The following is a 16,422-nucleotide window of genomic DNA, read 5'->3' as shown; positions in this document are numbered from 1 at the left end:
CAATAGGCTAGAATTACAAAAGTAGGACTGGAGGAGGTTATAGAAGTAGAAAAGGACAAGGCTATGGTTATTGAAAACAAGAGTAAAATTTTTTAAAGGATGACAGTGTCACATTGCAAGCAATGTAGACCTGCAAGCACAGAGGTGGATATGACTTGGTGCGAGTTAGTATACTAGCATCAATTTGGCCAATGCTTCTTTTTATAGGATTATTTATCTATTCTCACTTTCTAAGAACTCATTTAAAATCTCTACAATCCCTGTACCACAAGTGGGGGCACACAAAGTCTTGCATTGTTAATTTGAAAGCTCTCATCCCATCTTTGAGATGATGATAAAATGCAAGGCTTGCCGACAGAGTAGCTGTAACACATTATGATTATCATACCGTTAGCTACATAGAAGGTTGTTAAATGTCCTATCTTAAAAATAACATACTATTGATATCTCTAAATTAAAGCTACATAACAAGAAAGCAAATACTGTCAAGGTGCTGAAATAATTCCTCTTAAATTAAGTTAGATATAGAAGCATATAACACTTTATCTTCGGGCACAGTTTATTTGACAAAAATAATATTTATTCAAAATTATGAGTTAGAAATCTAGTTAACAAATAAAAACAATTGAAGCTGGAAGCAAACTTTTTAACTAAAAGTAATAAACAAATTTGTAGCCTGGCCCACATACTTGTATTGCCCCCTGCAGTACAATGCAGAAACTCCCTTTCCGCATGGAGCCCAGCAATCTCCTGAGAGGGGCAAAAATTGATAAACATGCTCTTCCCAATTAATGAAAAACAATTGGAAAATTGCTTCCCAACCACTTTAGGCAATTGTTCTCAATACAGGAGGTCTCGTTGACCCCAATTTATAGCACAGGATACCTGTGACTTGTACAAGATGATCAGCACCACAACAGATCCAATTCTCTCTTGAAGCAATACAGTGAATCTGTGTTCACTGCACATGCCAAGAACTTATTCTGCAAGTTCCTTTATTAGCTGGGAAAAGAATAGTTCTGTACTTGTAATTGTGCCCAATCCTCTCTGAACTATCCAGTTGAAATAACAATTCCATATAAACGCAACCTCACCCCTTTATTATTTTATAATCCTGAATCAAATTGACCCTGTGTCTTACTTTCTCTAAAGCATACAGACCTAGCCCATTGAACCTAGCTGATTAGCTAAGGCTCTTAATGTGAAATTAATGCATTCCAGCAGGAATTGTTTGGTGCAAAGAGTTACCAAGACTGTCCTTTCACTTCTGTTACTTAAATTTGAACGCCCTGTTATTATGTGATGAAATCCTTTTTCAATGAGACAAAAATAACTACCTACCCTATAATGATGGCAAAAAGGACCAAGAGGACATTGATTTTAGCTGATTGGCAAATGAAGCAACAGAAAAACATTTTTAATGCAGCGAGTAATTATGATCTGGAGTGCACTGCTTAAAAATGAAACTTTCAAAAGCACATGAAGGGTGAAGCGCTTGAAGGAATACAATTTGCAGGAGTACAGGAAAGGATGGGGTAACAGGATTAAATAAATTGATCTTGCTGGCACAGGCCCACTGGGCCAAAAGGCAGCCTCCTGTGCTGTAACCATTTTATGATTCTATGATGTTCTATTTCACGTGTAGGTTGTATTTGTGGGATATATGCACTGAAATGATTCCATGGGTTTTGCTTTATACATTATAATGCAAGTTCTTTCCTCAATTTGTCCTTAATCTAAAATATGATAAATGGGTGTTTTAGATAATCTTTTGAACGACTGCATTCATTATGTGGAATTGTGCTGGAAAGGTACCATCATTGACTTTTCCCCTTTTTAAAGATTTTATTCACACCCATGTTTAATAATTATAAATAGATATTAAGGATCATATGAATTTCTCCAAATCTTTGTTGCCTTCAGGGTGTAAACTGTGATAAATGTTTCCCAGACATCAATATAACCCTTGACCTCCAGCCTTGATGTTTAATCAGTGCAGTTAGCCCTTGTTTAGCAATCCTAATGTGTTCCTAAAAAACAGCATGCTCAAACAAAAATGTGCTTAACAAAAATTGGTTTCCATTAGAAAACATATAAAGGGTGGGTTATGTTCTTAACCTGTAATTTCTATTGGATCCCTTGAACCGAACCAGCCCAAAAATCCTGTGACTAACTCTTAATAACTTAAGGACCCTTAATAATTTACTAACAATTTATTAACTCTTTCAACCTGCCCCCTGCTTACCACTTCCTGCCTCAAGCTTGCCATTTCTCCCACCTTGCCACCCCTCCCGCTCACCAACTCTTCCACTTGCTGCTTCTCTCCCCAACTCTCCCACTCACCATCTCTCCTACTCGTCAACTCTCCCGCTCGTAATCCCTCCCTGATCCTCCGGCTTGCTGCTCCCCTCCCGATCCTCATGCTCACCACCTCTCATGACTTGTTATGTCTCTCACTTGCAGCTTCCTTCCCAACCTGTCCACTCATTGCTTCTGTCTTCAACCTTCCCGCTCATTGCCTCTAACTTCTCATAAATTCCTCTTCCCTCCTTGACCTTCCCACTTGCCGCTTCCTGCTGCTACTCCCTCTCCTGACCCTTTGCTGTGAGCAAGGACCCAGCCTACAGGCAGCCTGAGGGAGGAAAAAAACAAGAGGAAAGGGGGTCAGACGGTTTTGGAAAGACAGTGAGCAGGAGGGACAGTGAGCGGGAGGGTCAGCGAGCAGGATAGTTAGCAAGTGGCAAGGTCGGTGAGCAGGAGGGCTGGGGAGGGGAGTGGCAAAGCGGCAGTTTTTTAAAAAGTACAGAGCATACTCATTAACCACTTTAAAACAAAAATGTTGACAGTGCTATTTGGGGAACTTCCCTAATTTACAAAAAGTATTAAAGCAAAAATGTGATATTAGAACATGTTTTAGATACTTGGATATAGTTCATTTATTAATGAAAACATTGTACAAATAGGAGTTACATGTTTGTTGGAATTATGATACACAATTATAAAAAATGATCTGTTGGTTGAATGAAATTTTCACAAAATAATTCATTTTTTAAAAATTCAAGTCCAAAAAGAATTGCAATTTACTTGCAAATTTCCAGATGCAGCTGGCCTCAAATTGATTGTTAGCCTATTTGACAAATTTTGACTAATGGCTGGTGATTAGCTGTAAACTTTACTAATAGAATAAGAGACTCATAATTGACAGCTGACTAAACAAGTGACTGGTTAGATTTCCAGTCGCCCAAAGTGATGTTTGATGCAATTGTCAGGTTAGCTTATTAATCTAGCAGTACATTTAACTATATATTGCTTTGTGAATGACCATTTTGAAGATTAATATGGGAAGATTAATATGAATGTATTTTTTGGCTCCAAATGTATTTTGTCCTGTTATTTAACTTCTCAAAATTTGTCTCATATATGCCTACTGATTTGTTTGTAGTTGTTTTATGAAATGGGTTGTCTATTATTAGGAATCATTTTAATGGTTAATTCTTGTGGCAGTGACTGTACTGGGAGCAACTACATTCTTAATTTTGGTTTAAAAAAGATACGCAGTTGTCAGCCAGAGTTATTAGGCATCTTACTACTTAATAATGTAGTTTGGGCTAATGTAGAAGTTTAATAGTCTAATTGGTATGATACAGTCAGGCAATCCAGAATGTAACAAGCTGGCAGATTTTATTATTGTATTTCATATTATAATTTAATCAAAATATGTTTTAAACTAGAATCCTTTTGTCTCTATGATGAGAAGGGACAGAAGTGACCAATACATGTAACAATCTAGATGCATCTGCATATTCAATCAGCATCTGTTCTGAGAAGAATTGTTTTCTTACTCATGTCTATATTCAGAAATTTACTGGTGAAGGCAGTTTTTCTTTATAATATTAACAATAAATATATAGAAGTTATGACATTCAAACAGGGCATTCATCTCAACCAACACAAATCAATTTTACCCTCCACACAAGCAAAATGTATGCAATTTCATGGGCAGATAATCAACTCATGACATCTGATGCATGAACAAGAAAAAATAGTTAATAGTTCAACATTAACATCTTACCTTTCAAAATATGGATCTATTCTTTTCAGAGTGGGCTATGACATGAAAGACTTCTGCTTGGCATAAAGCACTGGTCTGGTTACTGAACCTTTAGTTCCGAAATGCCACCTCTATTTCATGAGCTTTACATTGCACATATAGAACATTTCCTTATGAAGATCTTAAAAAGCCTCATCACAATGAATTGCATAACTACTTATGGGAATCATTTCCTTTGCTGTGGAAATGTAATGTTTGCACCTTTATATATTTACAATGTTTGAAGACCTTGACTGACATTTTTGAGTGGTTGCTTTCTTAGTCACTTCAACAAAAGAAGAAGCACAATTACTACAACGTCATGTATTGCTGTGCTGCAGTGTTCTATGGCTGTAGTACGTCAGATTGTTTCTTGTATTTACATACCCCAGTGCGATGAAGTATATTGTGGAGCCACATGCCAGTGGTTGATTTATTTTACTCATCTGCCCCTTTATATTGTTAATGTTTCTTGAAGCTAACAGATTATGCAATTTTCTGCAAATCCACTGCTCTTCCATTATACAGGAAACCACCTACCCTCCGCAAAAAAAATTCACTTTGTACATTGTAGTTGGAAAGTGCAATCCCATAAAATGGTTATTTGTTCCTCTTCTGCCACCTTCCTCTTCTTCCATTCATTCTTGCACAGTAACAATAATAGGACAATATCTAAAACGCAGCTGTGTTATTGGATAGCTGCAACAGAATAATGGAAGATGGCAAAAACAAAATACCCTTGAGATTTAGTGGAAGCAGCTGAACAGTGTATTGCTAAACACTGATGAATTCTTTCATTGCAGGTGGGAACAATATATTTTCATACAACATTGCCATTTTAGTAATCCCTGTGAAATGTTATTCGAAATACAATTTTCTGTAGGTCATGCATAGCTCCCATGCATGGTACAAGGAGGTATAATGAAGGAAATAAAAAACACTACTTGGAGGATGCTGTGCTGCAGCATTTTAAAATGTTCAAGAAGATCTTAATGCAGCTTTATGTATGCAGGAGCACGCACCTTAAATTACTTTCTGCTCCCTGTAGACATGTGGCAGATGAGAATAAATTGATTAAATGTTTTCAAAATCAGTAACTTATTAGAGAAACAATTTCTGTTTGCAAACTGTACACAGTACAAGTGTATGACATTGTCTTTTTGGGAAGTATACCATTTCAGAGGACAGTATATCCCTGAAGACATTTAACAAATTATTTTGGAAATGATCTTGAGAATTGTTACTTAAAAATAAAATGTTCAGTCACCTTTTGTTGATACTTTTAGCTATTTCTAAGAACATGTAATTTTCCAACCAGTATTTCTGTCCAGTACAGTATTCACTTGGGATTTCTGAAAACCAGTGTCACTGCAACTGAAAGAAGACTAATCACTTTGTTAAGAACCAGATTTTATGGCAAAAAATAAAGTTTAAAGTAAATTATCTAATCTAAATTGCCCAGAATATGAAATAAAACTCTGCTTCCCTGATTGCACAAATGCATTGCCTGCATATATACCAAATGGTTTCAGATTGGATTTGTGGTTCATGCTGTTATCTGATTTTCAAATTAGGATGGCAGTTAGGATGCTGCAGTTGGCTTTGGCTTGAGAGAGGAAATAAGAAGACACTATCTGAGTAATCTTGTGTAGCATTCAGAAGGATTGTTGCCTGCCAGTGTTAAAATGGTTGTCTTAAAAAGTTTCTGTTAGATGTACTTGACGCGCAAGGATTTTTGGAAGTCAGCAGTGGCTCAGTTGGTCACCTCTGAGTCAGAAGATTGTGGGTTCACTCCCAAGATTTGAGCTGAAAAGTCCAGGATAACATTCCAGTGCAGTTATTGAGGGAATTTCGACTGTCTGCCATGTCGTCATTCAGATGAGATTTTCTCACCAGACCTAAAAGACTCCGTAGCACATTTCAGAAGAGTCGGGGAGTTATAATTGTCCAAGCCAATATGTATCCTTCAATCACCATCACTTGAAAAAAACAGATTAAACAGTTATCTGTTTGTGAGAACTTGCTTGATGCAAATTGATAGCTGTATTTTTTATTCATTCATGGGACATGGACGTCGCTGGCTGGCCAACATTTATTGCTCATCCCTAATTGCCCTTGTTCAGAGGGCATTTGAGAGTCAACCACACATTGCTGTGGGCCTAGAGTCACATGTAGGCCAGACTTATAAAATGCTTTGGAACATGTGGAGGCTAGAAAAGGCCCTATGTAAATATAAACTTTTATTTTACATCAATTAAACATCCACCACCTTCAACATTCATTCTCTCTATCACTGACACACAATGGCAGCAGTGTGTACCACCTACAAGATGTATTGCAACAGGGGTATAAAGAGTGAAACCTTAGTGATGAGAGCAGGGCTATAAAGAGCGAGACTTCAGCGAGGAAAGCAGGACATAAAAAAACTTGAGAGAGGAGAATGGGTTACAAAGAGCGAGACTTCAGCAAGGTGAACAGGGCAGTAAAGAGTGAGACTTCTGTGTAAAGAGTGAAACATCAGCGAGGAAAGTGGAGTATAAAGCACAAAACATCAGCGAGAAGAGGCAATGTATAAAGAGTGAGATTTCAGCAAGGGGAGTGGGGCTGTAAAGAGGGAAGCCCTAAGTGAGGAGAACAAGGTATGAAGAGTAAGACTTAAAAAAGGAGATCGGGGCTGTATAAATCAAGACTTCAACAAGAGGAGTGGTGTATAAAGAGAGAGACTTCAGCAGGAGATGGGGTATAAAGAGCAATGTTTCAGCAAGGAGAGCGGTGCTGTAAAGAGTGAGATTTAAGCGAGGAGAGTTGGAATAAAGAGTGAAATGTCAGCAAGGAGAGCAAGACTGTAAAGAACGAGAGTGCAGTGTATAATGAATGACACTTCGGCAAGGAGAGTGGGTATAGACGGCAATTCTTCAATGAGGAGAGCAATGTATAAAGAGTGACACGTTAGTGAGGACAGCGAGGGATAAAGAGCGAGACTTCGGTGAGCAAAGTGAGGCATAAAGAGCAAGTCCTCAGCGAGGAGAGCGGGGCTGTAAAGAGCAAGATTCATTGAGGAATGCAGTCTATATAGAACGAGACTTCCATGAGGTTATGGTGTACAAGGAACAAGACTTCAGCAGGAGAGTGGGATATAAAGAGCGAGACTTCAGCGAGAGAGCAGGGTATAAAGAGTGAGGATTTCAATGAGAAGATTGAGGCTGTTAACAGTGAAACTTTAGTGAGGAGTACGGTGTATAAAGAGTGAGACCTAAGTGAGGAAAGTGGGGCCTAAAATGCGAGACCTCAGCAAAGAGTGCGTTTTATAAAGAGCGAGATTTTGGCAAGGAGAGCGGGGTATAAAGAGCAAGTCCAAAGAGGAATTTTACTCCAGCCTTAAACAATGCTTGGCTTGAGTCCCAATGGGTGTCAAGCTGATCCTCCTTGGAGATTTCACCAGGCTTGAAAAGGTCACAGACATCTGGGGAGATGCAATTGGCAAGGAAAGGCTGAGGAAATCCAACACTAAACGTGCCCTGCTCCTGACAAAATGCCTAGAACACAAGCTTGTCATAACTAATACCTTGTTCTATCAGAGAGACGAGTACAAGCCTTCATTGCAACACCCTTGCTCCAAGCATTGGCACCTGATCAACTACATCATCATCCGAGTGAGGGATTGCAAGGACGTGCTTATAATCCGCTCCATGACAGGAGCCGGTAACTGCTAGAAAGGCCATCGTCTAATTCGCTCCATGATCAACATCAATGTAATCCCAAAGCGGCATTGGCAACAGAAACAATGCAACAGGAAAATTTATGCTGAGGCACTCAAAAGACCCTGATATGAGAGCCCTATTCAGCCAGTACCTCACAGTCAACCTAATGACTCCCAGAGACGCAAAGTGTTCACAGTGCCTGATTCGCCCTCAAGGCCTCCATATTCAGCACCTGCAAACAGACCTTGGTCAATTAGTTATGAAACACCAAGACTGGTTCAATGAGAATGACCAAGAGATCCAGGAGCTGTCACAAGTGTAAGGCTTTTCTGAAGCAACCCAGCTCAAGAACAAGAAAACAGCCCAAGATGGCTTAAGGCTGAGGTACTGCAAAAAACCCACAACCCAAAGAACAGATGGTGGGTGGAGAAAGCACAAGGGATCCAACCGTTGGCAACTATGAACTGTGAGGTTTCTTTAACGCAGTTAAGACGATCTACAGCAATACCCAAGGCCCCACCCCACCGCTAGCAAAGAACATAGATACTCATCAAGAACAGAGAGGCAGTTGCGCTAGCTGGAAGGAGCACTTCAAACACCTCCCTGACAGAGGCTATGTCTTCAAAATGAGTGTCCCTGACTCCATCCTGCTGCATGTTACCTGCCACCATCTCCACACAACCCCAAGCCCGCACAAGGTAGAAAAGGCCATCAGACAGCTAAAGAACAACAAGACACCAAGATCAGATAGAATCCCTGAAGCACTGAAACATAGTAAGAAGTTTAACAACACCAGGTTAAAGTCCAACAGGTTTATTTGGTAGCAAAAGCCACACAAGCTTTTGCTTTTGCTACCAAATAAACCTGTTGGACTTTAACCTGGCTTTGTGGCTTTTGCTACCAAATAAACCTGTTGGACTTTAACCTGGTGTTGTTAAACTTCTTACTGTGTTTACCCCAGTCCAACGCCGGCATCTCCACATCAGCACTGAAACATGCCAGAGAAGCATTATTTGTGCGAATACATGACCTAATTTCCTTTACCTGGAAGGAGGAGAACATGCCAGGTAATCTCAGAGACTCTGTGATCGTGACTATCTTCAAGAAAGGTGACAAGTTCAACTGCAGTAACAGTTGTCAATCACGGGGAAGGTCATCGCAAGAGTCCGCCTTAATCAACTTCTCCCTGTGGTTGAAGAGCGCCTCCCAGAGTCACAGTGTGCATTCCACCCACTAAGGGGTACAACAGACATGGTTTTCACCACTTATCAACTACAAGAGAAATACAGGAACAGCACCAACCCTTGTACATGGCTTTCTTTGACTTCACAAAGGCCTTCAACCATGAGAGATAATAGAGCATCCATCTTCATTTTGGCTGCCCCCAAAAATTTGTCACCATCCCTCACTTACTCCACTATGACATGGAAGCCATGATCCTGACCAATGGATCCGCCACAGACTCGATTCACATTCAGACTGGAGGCAAACAAGGCTGTGATATCGCACTGACACTGTTCTCAATCTTCCTTGCTGCAATACACCATCTCACCTTCAGCAAGCTCCCCACTCGAGTGGAGATAAACTACAGAACAAATGGGAATCTGTTCAATCTCTGTTGCCTGCAGGCCATCCTCTGTCACTGAACTACAGTGTGCAGACAATGTGTGCATCTCTGCACACTCTGAGGCCAAGCTCCAGGCCATTGTCAACACCTTCACCGAGGCATACGAGAGCATGGACCTTGCACTAAACATCCGTAAGATAAAGATCCTCTATCAATCTGCCCCCACCACACAGCACTGTTTCCTAATTATTGTGATTATAGTAGTGCAATTGATATAGATATCAAAAGAGAGAGCATTTAAGAAACCGGAACTGCAAAGAGAACATCGGCAAAAGTTGAGAAAAGCGATGAGGAAAGTCAAAGATCTACTGGGGATATGTTTAAATATATTCAAGCAGGAGCAGGGTTTGACAAGAAAGACATGGAAGCCTTTTATCTCATTTCAGAAAGTAGCTAAACAATAAAAATGGCCACAGACCATGTGGGTACTGTTGGTTCAAACAAAGTTGATAAATAGTGAATGAAGTGTTTACATCCCACTCTCCTGCTGAAGAAGATTGGGTCACACGGAGTTGGGGGTAGGATGTTAGCGTGGATTGGGGATTGGCTATCCGACAGGAAGCAGAGAGTCGGAATAAATGGGTGCTTTTCTGGTTGGCAGATGGTAACTAGTGGCGTGCCGCAGGGATCGGTACTGGGGCCTCAACTATTTACCATTTATATAGACGATCTGGAGGAGGGGACTGAGTGTAGGGTAACAAAGTTTGCAGACGACACAAAGATAAGTAGAAAAGTGAATCGTGTGGAGGGCGTAGAAGGTCTGCAGAGAGATTTGGACAGGCTGAGTGAGTGGGCGAGGATCTGGCAGATGGAGTATAACGTTGACAAATGCGAGGTTATTCACTTTGGAAGAAATAATAGCAAATTGGATTATTATCTAAATGGAAAGAAATTACAACATGCTGCTGTACAGAGGGACCTGGGGGTCCTTGTGCATGAGACGCAAAAGCCCAGTCTGCAGGTGCAACAGGTGATCAAGAAGGCAAATGGGATGTTGGCCTATATCGCAAGGGGGATAGAATATAAAAGCAGAGATGTCTTGCTGCATCTGTACAGGGCATTGGTGAGGCCGCAGCTGGAATACTGTATGCAGTATTGGTCCCCTTATTTGCGGAAGGATATATTGGCCTTGGAGGGAGTGCAGAGAAGGTTCACCAGGTTGATACCAGAGATGAGGGGTGTTGACTATGAGGAGAGACTGAGCAGATTGAGTTTGTATTCGTTGGAATTTAGAAGGCTGAGGGGGGATCTTATAGAGACCTATAAGATAATGAAGGGGCTGGATAGGGTAGAGATGGAGAGATTCTTTCCACTTAGAAAGGAAACTAGAACTAGAGGGCACAGCCTCAAAATAAAGGGGGGTCAGTTTAGGACAGAGTTGAGGAGGAACTTCTTCTCTCAGAGGGTGGTGAATCTCTGGAATTCTCTGCCCACTGAAGTAATCATAGAAATCAGCAGATTATACCACTTCAGATTTCAACAAACGTAATCATAGAAACCCTACAGTGCAGAAAGAGGCCATCTGGCCCATCGAGTCTGCACCGACCACAATCCCACCCAGGCCCTACCCCCTTATCCCTACACATTTACGCGCTAATCCCTCTAACCTACGCATCTCAGGACACTAAGGGGCAATTTTAGCATGGCCAATCAACCTAACCCGCACATCTTTAGACTGTGGGAGGAAACCGGAGCACCCGGAGGAAACCCACGCAGACACAAGGTGAATGTGCAAACTCCACGCAGACAGTGACCCAAGCCGGGAATCGGACCCAGGTCCCTGGAGCTGTGAAGCAGCAGTGCTAACCACTGTGCTACCGTACCGCGTATTTAGATAATCTACTGATGATTTGATTAGAAGACGACAGTTTAAGCTCTTAAAAGAAGGAGAAAATCAAGACAGACGTCAATCATTTGGTTCATTTTGTCTCATTCACATAGAGAACATTATGGCTCTAGTTATGGAATCAAATTGTTTCTCAAGTTACTCCAACCGTCTGACTTTACCATTCTACCTTGATGTCTACGTCTTGGATAAATGTACTCTGCGCTATGGTGGAGGCCACCTTGTTGAATATGTTTAAATCACGGATAGATGGATTCCTGATCGGTAGGGGAATTAGGGGTTATAGGGATCAGGCGGGTAAGTGGAACTGATCCACTTCAGATCAGCCATGATCTTATTGAATGGCGGGGCAGGCTCGAGAGGCTAGATGGCCTACTCCTGCTCCTAGTTCTTATGTTCTTACACTATCAGAGGGGGTATCTAGGGATTATGATGAGGTGAGAAAAGCCAAGTGTCTCTGAGCTAATGCCAGAAGCCTGCAACAGAAGTTTAGAAATCTAAGGAAAGAACCAGGTCAGATGTGTATAGAATTTGAAAGAATCAAGCAATGTAATTTTTATAGGTAGATAAGAGCATTAAAAATAGACCAGACGTATAATGCTCTTAGGGAAACGGTTATTTTAGAGGAATTTTTAAAATCACTTCCAGCAGTAGTGAGTACGTGCATGGAAGAGCAAAGGGTTAAAACTGAGAGACTAGCAGTAGACTGTAAGTCACACATTTGACTCCTCAGTCACCTAAGAACTCATTTTTAGTGTGGAAGCAAGTCATCTTCAACTCCAAGGGACAGCCTAAGAAGAAGAAGCTCTGCAACACCTCACCTCACCTAATGTGTAATTATTCTGATTTTTTTAAGAGAAGGTCCTATTCTTCAGAGAATTTAATGGACGTTAAAAAATTTAATTTTAAAGACTTGAATTTCCTTTCGTTAATATCCCTTCAAAAAGAAATCTATGTTAAAGTTCTTGTATAATAAGATTGTTTTACTGGTCATATTTTTAGCTGTTCCAAAAATAGAAGTTGGAGCCATTTCCCAGAATTTAGAATTTTTAACATTTGATGGAGGACAGATCCTGTCCTTATCAGACTAAATGAATTTCATAGAATCCATGATGTGTTTTCTACAGGAACGTTGCTCTTTTTCCCTCCTTTCTCAGTTGGTATCCCCTCTTCTGAAAGTATTAATGCCTTGCTAAGTTTATAGTCACCACGCATTTTATTAGTGTCATTAGTTGTTCAAGTGTGAACTAATTTCCAGATTGAAACATTTGTTCCTGTTTTAACTTTTCTATATTGTTGACTATTTGCCTACTTTATGTAGTCATCTTGTCTACCTATTGAATGGTAGTCTATCAATTGATCCCATCAATTCTGGAATATCCAAGTTTCTCCTGCTTTTCCTCATAATTCAGGAAGGTTTGTCAAGAGTACAACACAGATTCACCGTAAGGAATGTTTGGCATGGAGGGTTCAATTATGAGGTCAGATTGGATAAATCATTATTGTAAATTAATAAGAATCTCAATACTGATCCCGTGGCCATGCCACTCACCATTTGCTTCCACCTCAATGTAACTCTTCTAAAAAGTACCTGCTGCTTCCTATTCTTGGAATATTCTCTAACTTTGCCTTGAGTAACCACTGCTTTAAGTTTAAATAGCAGTCCTCATATGTAATTGCAGGAAATATTTTAGAAGTCAATTTGACAGGCAACAATCCAGCAGCAATGTATATTTTTAAACTAATAATGCACCGCTGTTGTCCTGGCTAGCATTAGCTATTTTACACGGCGTTTGAAACCACATATTTTCTAGTATGTGTGATTTTCACTGTCTCATTCTACTGAACCACGAGAGAAAACTGTTTTTACAAATTGAACTTACAAATGATGGAAATTAATTTTCCCAGATAGTAATACATAGAGCAGTTTTACCAGCAATCTTATCACAGCAAGGTTTCTAAGACACATATAGTTAAACAATTGATGTTTTGAATTATATGTTTGAATTTCAAAGTAGTTTTAACAATTTTCAAGTAGTTTCGATAGCTGTAAATTCTTATTTGAACTTTACAATGCAGTCCTAACCATTGTTTGAATTCAAGAATTTAAAATTATACAACTGTGTCTTTAGAGACAAAACACAGCATCATATGGTGTTTCTAAACACAACTTCTAAAGTAAAATGCCAATGCCAACAAACAAAAATGATTGCCATGCTTACTATCCAGGCCAACAGCAGAATATCGGGGAATAGTTGGAACAGAGTCACGCAACATATCTGCTTTTACCAGTATTTCCTTCCATCAAAGTGTCTGACTGTAAAACTGCCAAATACCTCTTGACTGAGAATCAACGAAAAGTCCCATTCTGTGGATCAGCTGCATTTCTGGTGGCAGTTGTTCCCCAATATGAAACAACTGCCTGTGTTCCAGATTCATTGTGAGATGGCTTCAGAGACTGGTGTCATCAGAACATCTGTGCATGTGCAGTTATTTTTAAGGTTATATTATCAAGTTACTGCTTCTGGCTGTTAACTTCTCCCAGTGTTGGAAGGTACTACAGGTTAGCAACTTGAAAATCTTATTACTGCTTTATGAGGGTGGCTGAGCATAGGTCCACAATGTAAAAAGGCTATAAATGCTTCAAACTCTATTCCAACCATCTGCTGCTTAAAATATACTATTTAATTTGTATGGGGTGCACCTTTTTTTCATAGGCAAATGACCCTGATGGGTGTCAACCTCATCTCAATATGTGATGTTCATTTTTAAAAAAAGAAAGACCTACATGTACATAGCACCTTTCGTAACCTCGGATTTCTCAAGTGCTTGACAGCACTTGAAGTAATGGGTAAAAAGATTTTCTTTGGAGGTTAACAATATCATGTAACTGAGTTATTTTTCTCTGTGGTTTGTATCAGTATTTTTCAGCATATATTGTGTGTTAAACTGCATTATATTTTGGAAATCTAACTTAACTTGAAGTTAAATTGCCCCAATTAGCACGTGTTCTCTTGCTAAAATAAAATGGCCTGAATTTGGAAAAGAGATAATTGAACTTGCATCCAGCCTGTGGCAAGGTCTCAGTTGTTAATTGAACTAGACAGATAACATTCTTTTTGTTGATTCTCAGCCAAGTTGCATTTGATAGTTTTACAGGAACAGAACATTTTGAGTGAAGAAAATGTTGCTGGGAGCAGGCATTTCATCTCAGTCCTCTCTATTTACCGACTGATATCGATAATGATTACTGTTAAGACTGGCCGAGACATGGTTGGTGGAAGATATCTTATTGATGTCAGCAATGGCCATTGAACTTGTCCTGTCCTCATGGTTGATTGAAGACATATGATGAATCAGAACAACATTGGGAGATGAATGTATAGATTAATATTATAAATTGTTTTCATGTAAAATATTTCGTATTAAGATACTTGTGTCCTTTTGGCTATCATATCGATAGAGAAAGAAGATAATGAAGGATCAATCTCATCAATAGATGCAGTCTACAGAGCACTTAATAGTCCAAGGGAAGTGAAGGAGAAATATACAGTTGAGTAAAAAAAATCATGGGAGATTTCAATTGCCTTGCTATTGATAGCAAAGAGGAATGTAGTTCCTACAGTATTACAGTATCCTTTCTACCCTACATGTAAAAGCCCAAAAAGGAAAAAATTGCTATTGGATCTAGAAACGGGGAATGAAGCATACCAAACGTGAGAAGCAAAAGTAGGAGACCGTCTCAACGTAGTAAGCACATTATAATACACTTAAGATGATGAAGCATGATGACAAAATCCAGGTTAATAGGTGGGAGAAAAGCTGATTTTGAGAGGCTGAGAATAGAACTCGAAAAAATTAAATTGGGTATCAATATTGGTAAACGATGATGTCGAAATATTTTGTAGGAAATATTTAAAACTCTGTTCAACACAGTGCACGAAAAATATATTCCGCTGAAAGGAAAAACTAAACACTAGGTCAGACTCCATGGATGAATAAAGACATAAGGAAACACTTGCAAGCTAGGATCGAAGCATAGATTATGTACATAGATAGCAGAGGAGTGCATAAGTGAAGAGTGCAGAGGAGTGGATAAGAGTGAATACAGAGAGATTGGGAGAGTAAGGGGGGAGAATAGGAAGGCAAAGGGAAACCATGAAATTAATTTATCAAGGAACATAAAGCAAAATAGTAAAACAACAATAAAATAAATCAGAAAAAACAGTCTGTACAATGTTTCAGATTATTTGTTTTTTGTGAAACTGATAGAGTTTATGGGTAAAATAATGCTCACAAAAGCAGCACCATGTTAAAGATGTGAGCTTTTTAATAATCCTTCGGAATAGCTACTAGCATTTTAATAGAGTTAGTGAATCATCAGTTTTATTAGTCTTTTTCATAAGACTTGTCTACTGAGGAAGCTGATAGGATTTGTAATTTATGCACAGTTGTTAAAACAGTCTCAGGCAGTCATTACTGGGTAAATTATATTAATTTGAATGCTTAAATATATATAATTCCCAGAAAGAAAATAAAGAAAACAAAATTTAAGGCCTAGACAAGTCTTCAAAAAAGGAATAGACAGGATTGGCAGAAATGTAAATATTTTGCTTTGATATTTACAGGGAAATAGAACAAGTAAGACATGACGTTGAATGATGAGATGCAAAATTAGATAAATGCATTGAAAATTTAAAATGGGGGGTTAAACTAATCAAACTCAGAGGCTAAAAGCCTCTGGTTCAGATGGATTGCACCCAAGTATTCCAAAAGAATCAAGGGAAGAGATAGCAGAGGCATTACGGCACATGTTTAATAATTTGTTAGAAAAATACGGAGTGCCAGAAAACTGGTGAATAGCTATTGTAATTTCTATATTTGAGAAGGGAGTTAGAACATGCCCAGGGAATTATAGCTTGAAAGGTTAACATCGGTGGTAGAAAAAAATAATGAATGTCTACTAAAACTTACCAAGGCTACTTCGACAGCACTTTCCAAACCTGTGACCTCTACCACCTTAAAGGACAAGGACAGCAGGTACATGGGAAAACCACCACCTGCAAGTTCCCCTCCAAGCCACACATCACTCCTAACTTGGAATTATATTACTATTCCTTCACTGTTGCTGGGTCAAAATCCTGGAACTCTCTTTCTT

General features: G+C 39.3%; 1 protein-coding gene across 1 annotated transcript in view; it reads left to right on the top strand.

The window, feature by feature from the left end:
- Positions 1 to 16,422, top strand: part of lyrm4b (LYR motif containing 4) — a 171,138-nt gene that overhangs the window by 120,239 nt on the left and 34,477 nt on the right. The gene's annotated exons all lie outside the window — the stretch shown is intronic.

This window comes from Mustelus asterias, chromosome 2 (assembly GCF_964213995.1).
Source record: "Mustelus asterias chromosome 2, sMusAst1.hap1.1, whole genome shotgun sequence".
Taxonomy (NCBI): Eukaryota; Metazoa; Chordata; class Chondrichthyes; order Carcharhiniformes; family Triakidae; genus Mustelus; species Mustelus asterias.
Note: the sequence above shows the minus strand (reverse complement) of the source record. Positions and strands in the feature narration are given on the sequence as shown.